At 40.6% G+C, this 12731-nt stretch overlaps 1 long non-coding RNA gene across 7 annotated transcripts in view; it reads left to right on the forward strand.

Annotated features, from left to right (window-relative positions):
* The window catches only part of LOC105491743 (uncharacterized), a 74421-nt gene that overhangs the window by 41835 nt on the left and 19855 nt on the right, over positions 1–12731 (forward strand). For 3 of the 7 annotated variants that reach the window (XR_011614873.1, XR_011614872.1, XR_011614877.1), the window contains exon 7: positions 12203–12283. The exons of the other annotated variants lie outside the window; for them this stretch is intronic. This is a non-coding gene — a long non-coding RNA (uncharacterized lncRNA). The remainder of the gene's footprint in view (positions 1–12202; positions 12284–12731) is intronic. 7 annotated transcript variants of the gene reach the window in all.

Genomic DNA, 12731 nt, shown 5'->3' on the forward strand with positions numbered 1-12731 from the left:
GGTATTTGGTTTTTTGTTCTTGAGATAGTTTGCTGAGAATGATGGTTTCCAGCTGCATCCATGTCCCTACAGAGGACACAAACTCATCCCTTTTTTATGGCTGCATAGTATTCCATGGTGTGGAAACGTGTGCCACGTTTTCCTAATCCAGTCTGTCACTGATGGACATTTGGGTTGATTCCAAGTCTTTGCTATTGTGAATAGTACTGCAATAAACATACGTGTGCATGTGTCCTTATAGCAGCATGGTTTATAATCCTTTGGGTATATACCCAGTAATGGGATGCCTGGGTCAAATGGTATTTCTAGTTCTAGATCCTTGAGGAATCGCCACACTGTTTTCCACAATGGTTGAACTAGTTTACAGTCCCACCAACAGTGTAAAAGTGTTCCTATTTCTCCACATCCTCTCCAGCACCTGTCGTTTCCTGATTTTTTAATGATTGCCATTCTAACTGGTGTGAGATGGTATCTCATTGTGGTTTTGATTTGCATTTCTCTGATGGCGAGTGATGATGAGCATTTTTTCATGTGTCTGTTGGCTGTATGAATGTCTTCTTTTGAGAAGTGTCTGTTCATATCCTTTGCCCACTTTTTGATGGGGTTGTTTGTTTTTTTCTTGTAAATTTGTTTAAGTTCTTTGTAGGTTCTGGATATTAGCCCTTTGTCAGATGAGCAGATTGCAAAAATTTTCTCCCATTCTGTAGGTTGCCTGTTTACTCTGATGGTAGTTTCTTTTGCTGTGCAGAAGCTCTTTAGTTTAATTAGATCCCATTTGTCAATTTTGGCTTTTGTTGCCGTTGCTTTTGGTGTTTTAGACATGAAGTTCTTGCCCATGCCTAAGTCCTGAATGGTATTACCTAGGTTTTCTTCTAGGGTTTTTATGGTTTTAAGTCTAATATTTAAGTCTCTAATCCATCTTGAATTAATTTTCGTATTAGGAGTAAGGAAAGGATCCAGTTTCAGCTTTCTACTTATGGCTAGCCAACTTACCCAGCACCATTTATTAAATAGGGAATCCTTTCCCCATTTCTTGTTTTTGTCAGGTTTGTCAAAGATCAGATGGTTGTAGATGTGTGGTATGATTTCTGAGGGCTCTGTTCTGTTCCGTTGGTCTATATCTTTGTTTTGGTACCAGTACCATGCTGTTTTGGTTACTGTAGCCTTGTAGTATAGTTTGAAGTCAGGTAGCATGATGCCTCCAGCTTTGTTCTTTTGGCTTAGGATTGTCTTGGCAATGCGGGGTCTTTTTTGGTTCCATATGAACTTTAAAGCAGTTTTTTCCAATTCTGTGAAGAAAGTCATTGGTAGCTTAATGGAGATGGCATTGAATCTATAAATTACTTTGGGCAGTATGGCCATTTTCACAATATTGATTCTTCCTATCCATGAGCATGGTATATTCTTCCATTTGTTTGTGTCCTCTTTTATTTCACTGGGCAGTGGTTTGTAGTTCTCCTTGAAGAGGTCCTTTACATCCCTTGTAAGTTGGATTCCTAGGTATTTTATTCTCTTTGAAGCTATTGTGAATGGGAGTTCACTCATGATTTGGCTCTCTGTTTGTCTGTTACTGGTGTATAAGAATGCTTGTGATTTTTGCACATTGATTTTGTATCCTGAGACTTTGCTGAAGTTGCTTATCAGCTTAAGGAGATTTTGGGCTGAGACGATGGGGTTTTCTAAATATACAATCATGTCATCTGCGAACAGGGACAATTTGACTTCCTCTTTTCCTAATTGAATACCCTTTATTTCTTTCTCCTGCCTGATTGCCCTGGTCAGAACTTCCAACACTGTGTTGAATAGGAGTGGTGAGAGAGGGCATCCCTGTCTTGTGCCAGTTTTCAAAGGGAATGCTTCCAGTTTTTGCCCATTCAGTGCGATATTGGCTGTGGGTTTGTCATAAATAACTTTTGTTATTTTAAGATAAGGTCCATCAATACCTAGTTTATAGAGAGTTTTTAGCATGAAGGGCTGTTGAATTTTGTCGAAGGCATTTCCTACATCTATTGAGATAATCATGTGGTTTTTGTCTTTGATTCTGTTTATATGATGGATTATGTTTATTGATTTGTGTATGTTGAACCAGCCTTGCATCCCAGGGATGAAGCCCACTTGATCATGGTGGATAAGCTTTTTGATGTGCTGCTGGATTCAGTTTGCCAGTATTTTATTGAGGATTTTCTCATCGATGTTCATCCGGGATATTGGTCTAAAATTCTCTTTTTTGTGTGTGTGTGTCTCTGCCAGGCTTTGGTATCAGTATGATGCTGGCCTCATAAAATGAGTTAGGGAGGATTCCCTCTTTTTTTGTTGATTGGAATAATTTCAGAAAGAATGGTACCAGCTCCTCTTTGTACTTCTTGAGAATTCGGCTGTGAATCCGTCTGGTCCTGAACTTTTTTTGGTTGGTAAGCTATTAATTATTGCCTCAATTTCAGTGCCTGTTATCGGTCTATTCAGGAATTCGACATCTTCCTGTTTAGTCTTGGAGGGTGTATGTGTCCAGGAATTTATCCATTTCTTCTAGATCTTCTAGTTTATTTGCATAGAGGTGTTTATAGTATTTTCTGATGGTAATTTGTAGTTCTGTGGGAGAGGTGGTGATAACCCCTTGATAATCACTTTTTATTGCGTCTATTTGATTCTTCTCTCTTTTCTTCTTTATTAGTCTTGCTAGTGGTCTATCAATTTTGTTGATCTTTTCAAAAAACCAGCTCCTGGATTCACTGATTTTTTGAAGGGTTTTTTGTGTCTCTATCTCCTTCAGTTTTGCTCTAATCTTAGTTATTTCTTCCCTTCTGCTAGCTTTTGAATGTGTTTGCTCTTGCTTCTCTAGTTCTTTTAATTGTGATGTTAGGGTATCAATTTTATATCTTTCCTGCTTTCTCTTGTGGGCATTTAGTCCTATAAATTTCCCTCTACATGCTGCTTTAAATATGTCCCAGAGATTCTGGTATGTTGTATCTTTGTTCTCATTGGTTTCAAAGACCATTGGTATTTCTGCCTTCATTTCGTTATTTACCCAGTAGTCATTCAGGAGCAGGTTGTTCAGTTTCCATGTAGTTGTGCAGTTTTGAGTGAGTTTCTTAACCCTGCATTCTAATTTGATGGCACTGTGGTCTGAGAGACAGTTCGTTGTGATTTCTGTTCTTTTACGTTTGCTGAGGAGTGCTTTACTTGCAACTATGTGGTCAAGTTTGGAATAAATGCAATGTTGTGCTCAGAATAATGTATATTCTGTTGATATGGGGTGGAGAGTTCTGTAGATGTCTATTAAGTCTGCTTGGTTCAGAGCTGAGTTCAAGTCCTGGATATCCTTGTTAACCTTCTGTCTCACTGATGTGTCTAATATTGACAGTGGGATGTTAAATTTTCCTATTATTATTGTGTGGGAGTCTAAGTCTCTTTGTAGATCTCTAAGGACTTGCTTTATTAATCTGGGTGCTCCTATATTGAGTGCATATATATTTAGGATAGTTAGCTTTTCTTGTTGAATTGATCCCTTTACCATTATGTAATGCCCTTCTTTGTCTCTTTTGATCTTTGTTAGTTTAAAGTCTGTTTTATTAGAGACTAGGATTGCAACCCCTGCTTTTTTTTTGTTTTCCATTTGCTTGGTAGATCTTCCTTCACCCCTTTATTTTGAGCCTATGTGTGTCTCTGCATGTGAGATGGGTCTCCTGAATACAGCACACTGATGGGTCTTGACTCTTTATCCAGTTTGTCAATCTGTGTCTTTTAACTGGGGCATTTAACCCATTTACATTTAAGGTTAATATTGTTATGTGTGAATTTTATCCTGTCATTATGACGTTAGCTGATTATTTTGCCCATTAGTTGATGCAGTTTCTTCCTAGTATTGATGGTCTTTACACTTTGGCATGTTTTTGTAGTGGCTGGTACCAGTTGTTCCTTTCTGTGTTTAGTGCTTCCTCCAGGAGCTCTTGTAAGGCAGGCCTGGTGGTGACAAAATCTGTCAGCATTTGCTTATCTGTAAAGGATTTTATCTGTCCTTCACTTATGAAGCTTAGTTTGGCTGGATGTGAAATTCTGGGTTGAAAATTCTTTTCTTTAAGAATGTTGAATATTGGCCCCCACTGTCTTCTGACTTATAGAGTTTCCGCCAAGCAATCTGCTGCTAGTCTGATGGGCTTCCCTTTGTGGGTAACCTGACCTTTCTCTCTGGCTGCCCTTAACATTTTTTCCTTCATTTCAGCCTTGGTGAATCTGACAATTATGTTTCTTGGGGTTGCTCTTCTCGAGGAGTATCTTTGTGGTGTTCTCTGTATTTCCTGAATTTGAATGTTGGCCTGCCTTGCTAGTTGGGGAAGTTCTCCTGGATAATATCCTGAAGTGTTTTCTTACTTGGTTCCATTCTCCCTTTCACTTTCAGGTACACCAATCAAACATAGATTTTGTCTTTTCACATAGTCCCATATTTCTTGGAGGCTTTGTTCATTTCTTTTTACTCTTTTTTTCTTTAAACTTCTCTTCATTCATTTGATCTTCAATCACTGATACCCTTTCTTCCACTTGATTGAATTGGCTGCTGAAGCTTGTGCATGCGTCACATAGTTCTCGCGCCATGGTTTTCAGCTCCATCAGGTCATTTAAGGTCTTCGCTACACTGTTTATTCTAGTTAGCCATTCATCTAATCTTTTTTTAAGGTTTTTAGCTTCCTTGCGATGGGTGTGAACATCTTCCTTTACTTTGGAGAACTTTGTTATTATCAACGTTCTGAAGCCTACTTCTGTCAATTCATCAAAGTCATTTTCCGTCCAGCTTTGTTCCGTTGCTGGTGAGGAGCTGCAATCCTTTGGAGGAGAAGGAGTGCTCTGGTTTTTAGAATTTTCAGCTTTTCTGCTCTGGATTCTCCTCATCTTTGTGGTTTTAGCTACCTTTGGTCTTTGATGATGGTGACCTACAGATGGGGTTTTGGTGTGGATGCCCTTTTTGTTGATATTGATGCTATTCCTTTCTGTTTGTTAGTTTTCCTCCTAACAGTCAGGTCCCTCAGCTGCAGGTCTGTTGGAGTTTGCTGGAGGTCCACTCCAGACCCTGTTTGCCTGGGTATCACCAGTTGAGGCTGCAGAACAGCAAATATTGCAGAACAGCAAATATTGCTGCCTCATCCTTCCTCTGGAAGCTTCATCTCGGAGGGGCACCCAGCTGTATGAGGTGTCAGTTCGCCCCTACTGGGAGTTGTCTCCAAATTAGGCTACACAGGGGTCAGGGACCCACTTGAGGAGGCAGTCTGTTCATTCTCAGAGCTCAAACACTATTCTGGGAGAACCACTGCTGTCTTCAGAGCTGTCAGATAGGGACATTTAAGTCTGCAGAAGCTTCTGCTGCCTTTTGTTCAGCTATGCCCTTCCCCCAGAGGTCAAGTCTACAGAGGCAGGTGGTCCTCCTTGAGTTGCGGTGGGTTCCACCCAGTTCAAGTTTCCCACCTGCTTTGTTTACCTACTCAATCCTTAGCAATGGTGGACGCCCCTCCCTCAGCCAGGCATACCGCCTCACAGTTCAGTCTCAGACTGCTGCGCTAGTAGTGAGCAAGTCTCCATGGGCATGGGACCTGCTGAGCTAGACGCAGGATATAATCTTCTGGTGTGCCGTTTGCTAAAACCACTGGAAAAGTGCAAGCAGTATTTAGGTGGCAGTGTCCCGATTTTCCCAGTACAGTCTGTCACGGCTTCCCTTGGCTAGGAAAGGGAAATCCCCCGACCCCTTGTGCTTTCCAGGTGAGGTGATGTCCAACCCTGTTTCGGCTCACCCTCTGTGGGCTGCACTCACTGTCTGACAAGTCCTAGTGAGATGAACCAGGTACCTCAGTTGGAAATGCAGAATTCACCTGTCTGCTGTATCAGTCACGCTGGGAGCTGCAGAGTGGAGCTGTTCCTATTCGGCCATCTTAGAACCAACTTCCTCAAAGAATTTTTTTATTTCTGCCTTAATTTTATTGTTTACCCAAAAGTCATTCAGGAGCAAGTTGTTTAATTTCCATGTAATTGTGTGGTTTTTAGAGATCTTCTTGGTATTGGTTTCTATTTTTATTCAACTGTGGTCCAAAAGAATGATTGGTATGATTTCAATTTTTTTTTTTTTTAATTTATTGAGTCCTGCTTCATGGTGGAACATGTGGTTGATCTTGAAATACGTTTGGTATGCAAATGAGAAGAATGTATATTCTGTGGTTGATGGGTGGAGTGTTCTTTAGGTTTCTATTAGGTACAATTGGTCAAGTATTGAATTTAAGTCCAAAGTTAATTTCTTTTTTAGTTTTCTGCCTTAATGATCTGTGTAATGTTATCAGTAGGTGTTGAAGTTTCCTAACTATTGTTGTGTGGCTAAGTGTTTTCACAGGTCTAGAAGTGTCTGTTTTATTAACCTGGGTGAGCCAATGTTGGGTGCATATATATTTAGGATAGTTAAGGCTTCTTGTTGAATTGAATTCCTTATCATTATGTAATGCCCTTTTTTGTCCTTTTTTACTATTGTTAGCTTAAAGCCTGTTTTATCGGTTTTAGGAATAGTGACCCCTGCTCTTTTTTGTTTTGTTTGTGTGATAGATCTTTCTTCAACCCTTTACTTTGAATGTAATGGTGGTGTTACATGTGAAATGGGTCTCTTGAAGACAGCAGACAGATGGGTTTTGTTTTTTAATTTTTTTTGTTTTTGTAATCCAACTTGCCACTCTGTGACTTTTAAGTGGTGTCTTTAAACCATTTGCCATTCAAGGCTAATATTGACCTGTGAGCTTTTCACCCTATCGTGAAATTGTTAGCTGGTATTTTGTACTTTCTATTGTGTGGTTGTTTTATAGGGTCTGTGTGCTATGTACTTAAGTATGTTATATAGCAGGTATCATTCCTTCATTTCCATGTTTAGAACCCCCTTAGGCATCTCTTGTAAGAGTGGTCTAGTGGTAATGAATTCTCTTGGCACTTGCCTCTCTGGAAAAATGTTTTTGTTTTTTTTTTCTCCTTCACTCCTGAAGCTAGTTTGGAAGGATATGAATCTTTTGATTATAATTTATTTTCTTTAAGAATTCTGAAAATAGACCCCCCAATCTCTCCTGGCTTGTAAGGTTTCTGCTGAGAAGTCTGCTCTTATCCTGATGGGGCTCCCTTTGTATGTGAACTGGCCTTTTTCTCTAGTGCCTTTTAGGATTTTTTCTTTAATGGTGACCTTGGACAGTCTGGTGAGTATATGCCTTGGTAATGTTCATTTTTTTATAGTATCTTGCAGGTGCTCTCTGGCTTTATTGTACCTAGATGTCTACCTTTCTAGCAAGAGTCAATAAATTTTCTTGAATTATTCCATCAAATATGTTTTCCAGGTTGTTTTCTTTTTCTCCTTTTCTCTATGGAATGCCAGTAATTTGTAGGTTTGATCACTTTACATAATCTCATATCTCTGAAAGCCTTTCTTCACTTTTAAAAAATCTTTTTCTTTATTTTTGTCTGACTGCATTAATTCAATAGATCAGTTTTCAAGCTCTGAAATTATGTTTTCTACTTGGTCCAGTCTATTGATAAAAGCTTTCAATTGTATTTTGAAATTCCTTAAGTGAGTTTTTTTAATTCCAGAAGTTCTGATTAATTTCTTATTAAGATGTTTATCTCTTCCTTCATTTCCTGGGTTGATTTAGAAGTTTCTTTTTGGCCGGGCGCGGTGGCTCAAGCCTGTAATCCCAGCACTTTGGGAGGCCGAGACGGGCGGATCACCAGGTCAGGAGTTTGAGACCAGCCTGGCTAACACGGTGAAACCCCGTCTCTACTAAAAAATACAAAAAACTAGACGGGCGCGGTGGCGGGCGCCTGTAGTCCCAGCTACTCGGGAGGCTGAGGCAGGAGAATGGTGTGAACCCGGGAGGCGGAGCTTGCAGTGAGCTGAGATCCGGCCACTGCACTCCAGCCTGGGCGACAGAGCGAGACTCCGTCTCGAAAAAAAAAAAAAAAAGAAAGAAGTTTCTTTTTGTTGATTTAAACCTTGAATCTCATTGCGCTTTCTTGCAACCCATGCTTTGAATTCTTTGTCATTTCTGAGTTTTCATTTTGGTAGAAAGCATTGCCAGAGAGCTAGTGTGATCCTTTGGTGGTGTCACTACATTCAGATTTCTCATGGTGCCAGAATTCTTGCACTGGTCCTTCTCATCTGGAGATGCTAGCACTTCTAGTTTTTGTAATTATTTTTCTTTGAGTAGATTTTTTTTTCCTTTCCTTTCCTATGATGATATTATTATTATTATTATATTTCTTCTTCTTCTTCCTCTTCCTCCTCCTCCTCCTCCTTCTTTCTTCTTTCTTCTTCTTTCCCTTTCCCTCTTCCCTAGGGGGTGTGGCTGTAGAGCATGCTAGATGGCATCTTTTGGCTTTGCTTCTGTAGCCCTATGCACTTCGGTCAGAAAGTTTTATATTGGGTGTGTGGTTTGACCTACAAGCCAGTAGATGGCACCATGGGTAAGAGCTGGCTGTGGCCAGTGCTGCTGGCTATATACTTGATCCTTGTTTATGGAGAGGAGCTTTCTGTTGCCTCAGGCAATGGACTGATTCCCAGAGTATACATTAATCTGAGCTCCCTCCTCAGCCTTAGGGGTAGGGGTGTTGGGGGTACAACATGGGTGGAGCCAGATGGGGAAAGTCCCCCAATATTGCCCTTCTCTTAGTTCAGATTTGGGAAAATGCCTGCAGCTTTTCCGTGTGTCTTTCCCTCACAAAGTCTCCCACTCTCTCCTCAAATTAGTTCCAGGGCTTGGGAGAAGCCGCAGGTTGCTTGAATCCCCAGGTTGCTTGAATCCCCAGTGGAAAGGTAAGACAGAAGGATGTTGTCTGCCTTTCTCACATACTGAGGCTTCACTCTCTTTTATCAGTCGAATGCTGTAATGAGGGCTGTTTGGGCTGCATTGTCCTCCCCAGGATCTGGGGTGTCCTTCATAATTCCAGGGAATTGCCATTTTCTTTCTTGAATTAAAGTTCACAGAGTTTATCTTTATGTACTAGCTTGCTATTTCCAAATGACTGAGGCATGCTAAAAGCCTGTAATCTGCCATCTTGGAAAAAAAAATCCTTGCATTCTTAAGAGAAATGGCATTTGGTGTTGATACATGGTGTTTCTACATTGCTGAATTCATTTTGAAAATATGTATATTTTTAAATCTACATTCATGTGTATAGACTGGTATAAAGTTATCTTTTCTTCTTCTATATTTGTACAAGTTTGGAATCAGTTATATTAGTGTACTAAACAAGTTGACTAAAGGAATTTTTCTTTTTTACTATTATCCAAAAAAATTTATAAACACATGAATTATTGCTTTCTTATAGATTTAGTAAAAACTTCATCATGTCTTTTTGTAGAGAGGTGGTGAGAAATATTTTTACTGTAAATGTAATTTGCGTATTTTTAACCTGTGAGGTGGAGGTTGCAGTGAACCAAGATTGTGCCACTGCACTTCGGCCTGGGTGACACAGCAAGACTCTGTCTCAAAAAAAGAAAGAAAATCAATTTAAAATGAACTCCTTGAATATTTTTGAGTGTGTTTTTATACCACGTATGTTCCTTGAACTAACTTCTTTTCTAGGAAGAACTGGAAATGTGGTTTGTGCCTTCCTTATTGCCTCTGAACTAGTTTTAACTGCAAAGGTATGAAAGATGTTACTACAAACTTTGTCTTATGATGACTGAGTTTGCTAGTTCTGAAACATCACTGGTAGGATGTTAAGATGATTTAGTCATGGTGCTTAGTGAAACTAATTGGAGAAGTAGTTTTTAGAAAGCCTGTTTTTGATACTTTCTTATTTAACATGCAGTAGTTAGTAGCTGACTTAAGAATCTCTTTGGGCCAAGACTAGAGTAAGGTCAATGAAGTGCAAAATTTAAGGGAATGCTAAAAATTGCATTAAAATAAATAATTTTTAATGCAATATTTTAACAATAAAAATTAATGCTAAAATCTGTGATGTATATAATATCAACATTTTAAATAAAGACAAGACCTGATGGGGCCGGATTAAGGTGAAGGGAGTAAAGCCATGTTACACAGATACAAAAACATTCAGTAATCATAGTGCTTCACTCACCTCACCTGGCCCTGCTCTTACTCCTGCTAGTACCATTGTTACCAGTGGGTCTTTGTTCTTAGAGCTCCCAAGATGGTGGCAGCCCACTCCCAAGATGGTGGTGGGCCACTCCCAAGATGGCAGCAAGCCTTTTGTTCTCTGACCTGGGGTTCTTGGCCTCACGGATTCCAAGTAATGGAACCTTGGGCTATGCAGTGAGTGTTATAGCTATAGAATCCGTGGGTCACAGAGAACCATGGAACCCAGTGACTAGTGTTCCGCTCGATTAGGACGAACCCGGGCACTTAGCTGCGCAGGAACAATGGCGAGCCTCTAGCCCAATCAGGAGCAGCAATAGGCGCCTGGATGGATCAGAAGTGCAGAGGACACCCTGCCAGATCCAGAGGGGTGGAAGTCAGCAATGGGTCTGGGACGGGGGCGATCAGCAGTGGTAGATGGTGAGTGAAAGCTCAGCTCAAGCTGGAACAAACACGAACCAGAAGAGTGTGCAGTTGCAAGATTTAATAGAGTGAAAACAGAGCTCCCATACAATGGGAGGGGACCCAAAGTGGGTTGCCACTGCTGGCTCGAATGCCTGGTTTATAGCCCGATCATTGTCCCTCCCGCTGTGCTCTCAGGGGATAGATGATTGACTATTTCTTTACCTCCTGCTTTTAGTCTAATTGGTATTTTAGTGAGCTCCCTTTACTACCTGATGGGTTGGGTGTGAGCTGAGTTACCAGCCCCATGTTTAAAGGTGGGCGCTGTCACCTTCCCCAGCTACGCTTAGGAATTCTTAGTCAACTTAGGAAATCCAGCTAGTCGTGTCTCTCACCATGACTTCTTCCTTCCTGGTGAGAATATTATCAGGCTTAATTAGATAAATTCTCCAAAGAGCCTTGGCCATCCTCACAACTCTTAGATAGATAAAAGCAACATTTTGCAACTCAAAGCATCCCCTGAATGTAAATATCTTTGCTTAGTCAATACATGTGGAGTCTGACCTCTAGAAATTTCAGATAAGACAAGGTGGGCTGTTTCCACTTAAAGTAGAGTTCTCGGTCATTTTTCTTTCTGTCATTTTCTTGCTGAGATGCTACCATTCCAGCAGCTCCACTCGAGTTGTTTGGCCTACAGTCTAGGGAAGAAGTGGTGGTTATGCACAATGCCCAGCACTCCAATTCCACCATCTTTGGTTTTTCTAATTTGAGACACACAGATTTAGAAAATGGATGTTCTAGGATGGTGTTTTTTAAGCTATGGATCATGACTTATCAGTGAGTTGTAAAATAAAGTGACTGGGTTGTGACTAACATCTTTTAAAAATAAAAGTAAATAGAGCAGAATGGAAAATATCAAAAGGTTTAAGTATTGGGTGTGTGTGTGTGTGTGTGTGTGTGTGTGTGTGTGTGTCTCCTAGGTTTATTAATGTGGATTGCAGCTTAAAAAACAAAGGTTTTGAAAGTCATTGACAGCCATTGATCCAGAGCCCTAGAGTGAGAACCAGGGACCTGCCTCTAACTGGCTGCAGCATCTCCATGGCAGATTGCTTGGTTTTCTTTTGGTCTCAGTGTTCTCATTTGTAATATGGAAAGAAGGGTTGGACCAAGTGATTTCTAAGGTCTTTCCAGCTCTAAAATTTTATGAATTTATGAATCCTTGAATGAGATAAGTCCTTGATGTGGCTTTGTTAAATTTGTTATTTTGGGTAGCCTCTGCCCAAAGATCACTGCAGCTGGGAACGGTGGCTCATGCCTGTAATCACAGCACTTTGGGAGGCTGAGGCAGGCGGATCTCTTGAGGTCAGAAGTTCGAGAGCAGCCTGGCCAACACGGCAAAATCTCTATCTCTATTAAAAATACAAAAAATTAACTGGGCATGGTGGTAGTCCCAGCTACTCAGGAGACTGAGGCAGTAAAATCACTTGAACCTGGGAGGCAGAGGTTGTAGTGAGCTAAGATCCTACCACCGCATTCCAGCCTGGGTGACAGAGCAAGAATCTACCAAAAAAAAAAAAAAAAAAAAAAAATCACTGACTTTAGGAAAGAAGGTGGCCATAGAAACACTAAGGGTACCTAATATATGCAAGGAAAGAGTGTAGAAATGAACCATGGTTGGATTAGACCCTTTTTTGTAGGAAAGCCTGTGTTATTTTGGAGAAAGGCGAACAGATAAAACCAACAGCACTGAATTTCAGGGAGTAGAAACTCCTTCTCAGGTAAGTTTTCCTTTTTAAAAGGGGAGTGTTTTTAGGGCAGTGGGTTAAGATTGCCACCTGTTATTTGATTTCATTTTAGACTCTTCTCCTTTGGTGATCAGGCAGCAGCATTTGGGCACCTTGTGACAGGCCTCTGTCCCTCCCTGAGGCTGAGGGCCATGCTTCCCAGGCTGGGGGCTCTGGCTTCTCCTCAGAGCATCCTGAATTCTATGCTATACTGGTTATTGTTTACAGAGCTCAGGAGGTGATTATTTTCCCAAAGTAGGAAGGTCCAATACCTAAGGCTCCAGGACCCTGAAGTTTATCTAAAATCACCAGCCTTTGATTTCAATATAAAAAAGATCCAAGTCTTTCACAAACCCTTGCTTGGGCAATTCAACCCTGCAGAACATCACAAAGACTGTTTTGGGTGACTCCTGTGTGTGTGTGTGTGTGTGTGTGTGTGTGT

This window comes from Macaca nemestrina, chromosome 16 (genome assembly GCF_043159975.1).
Source record: "Macaca nemestrina isolate mMacNem1 chromosome 16, mMacNem.hap1, whole genome shotgun sequence".
Classification (NCBI taxonomy): domain Eukaryota; kingdom Metazoa; phylum Chordata; class Mammalia; order Primates; family Cercopithecidae; genus Macaca; species Macaca nemestrina.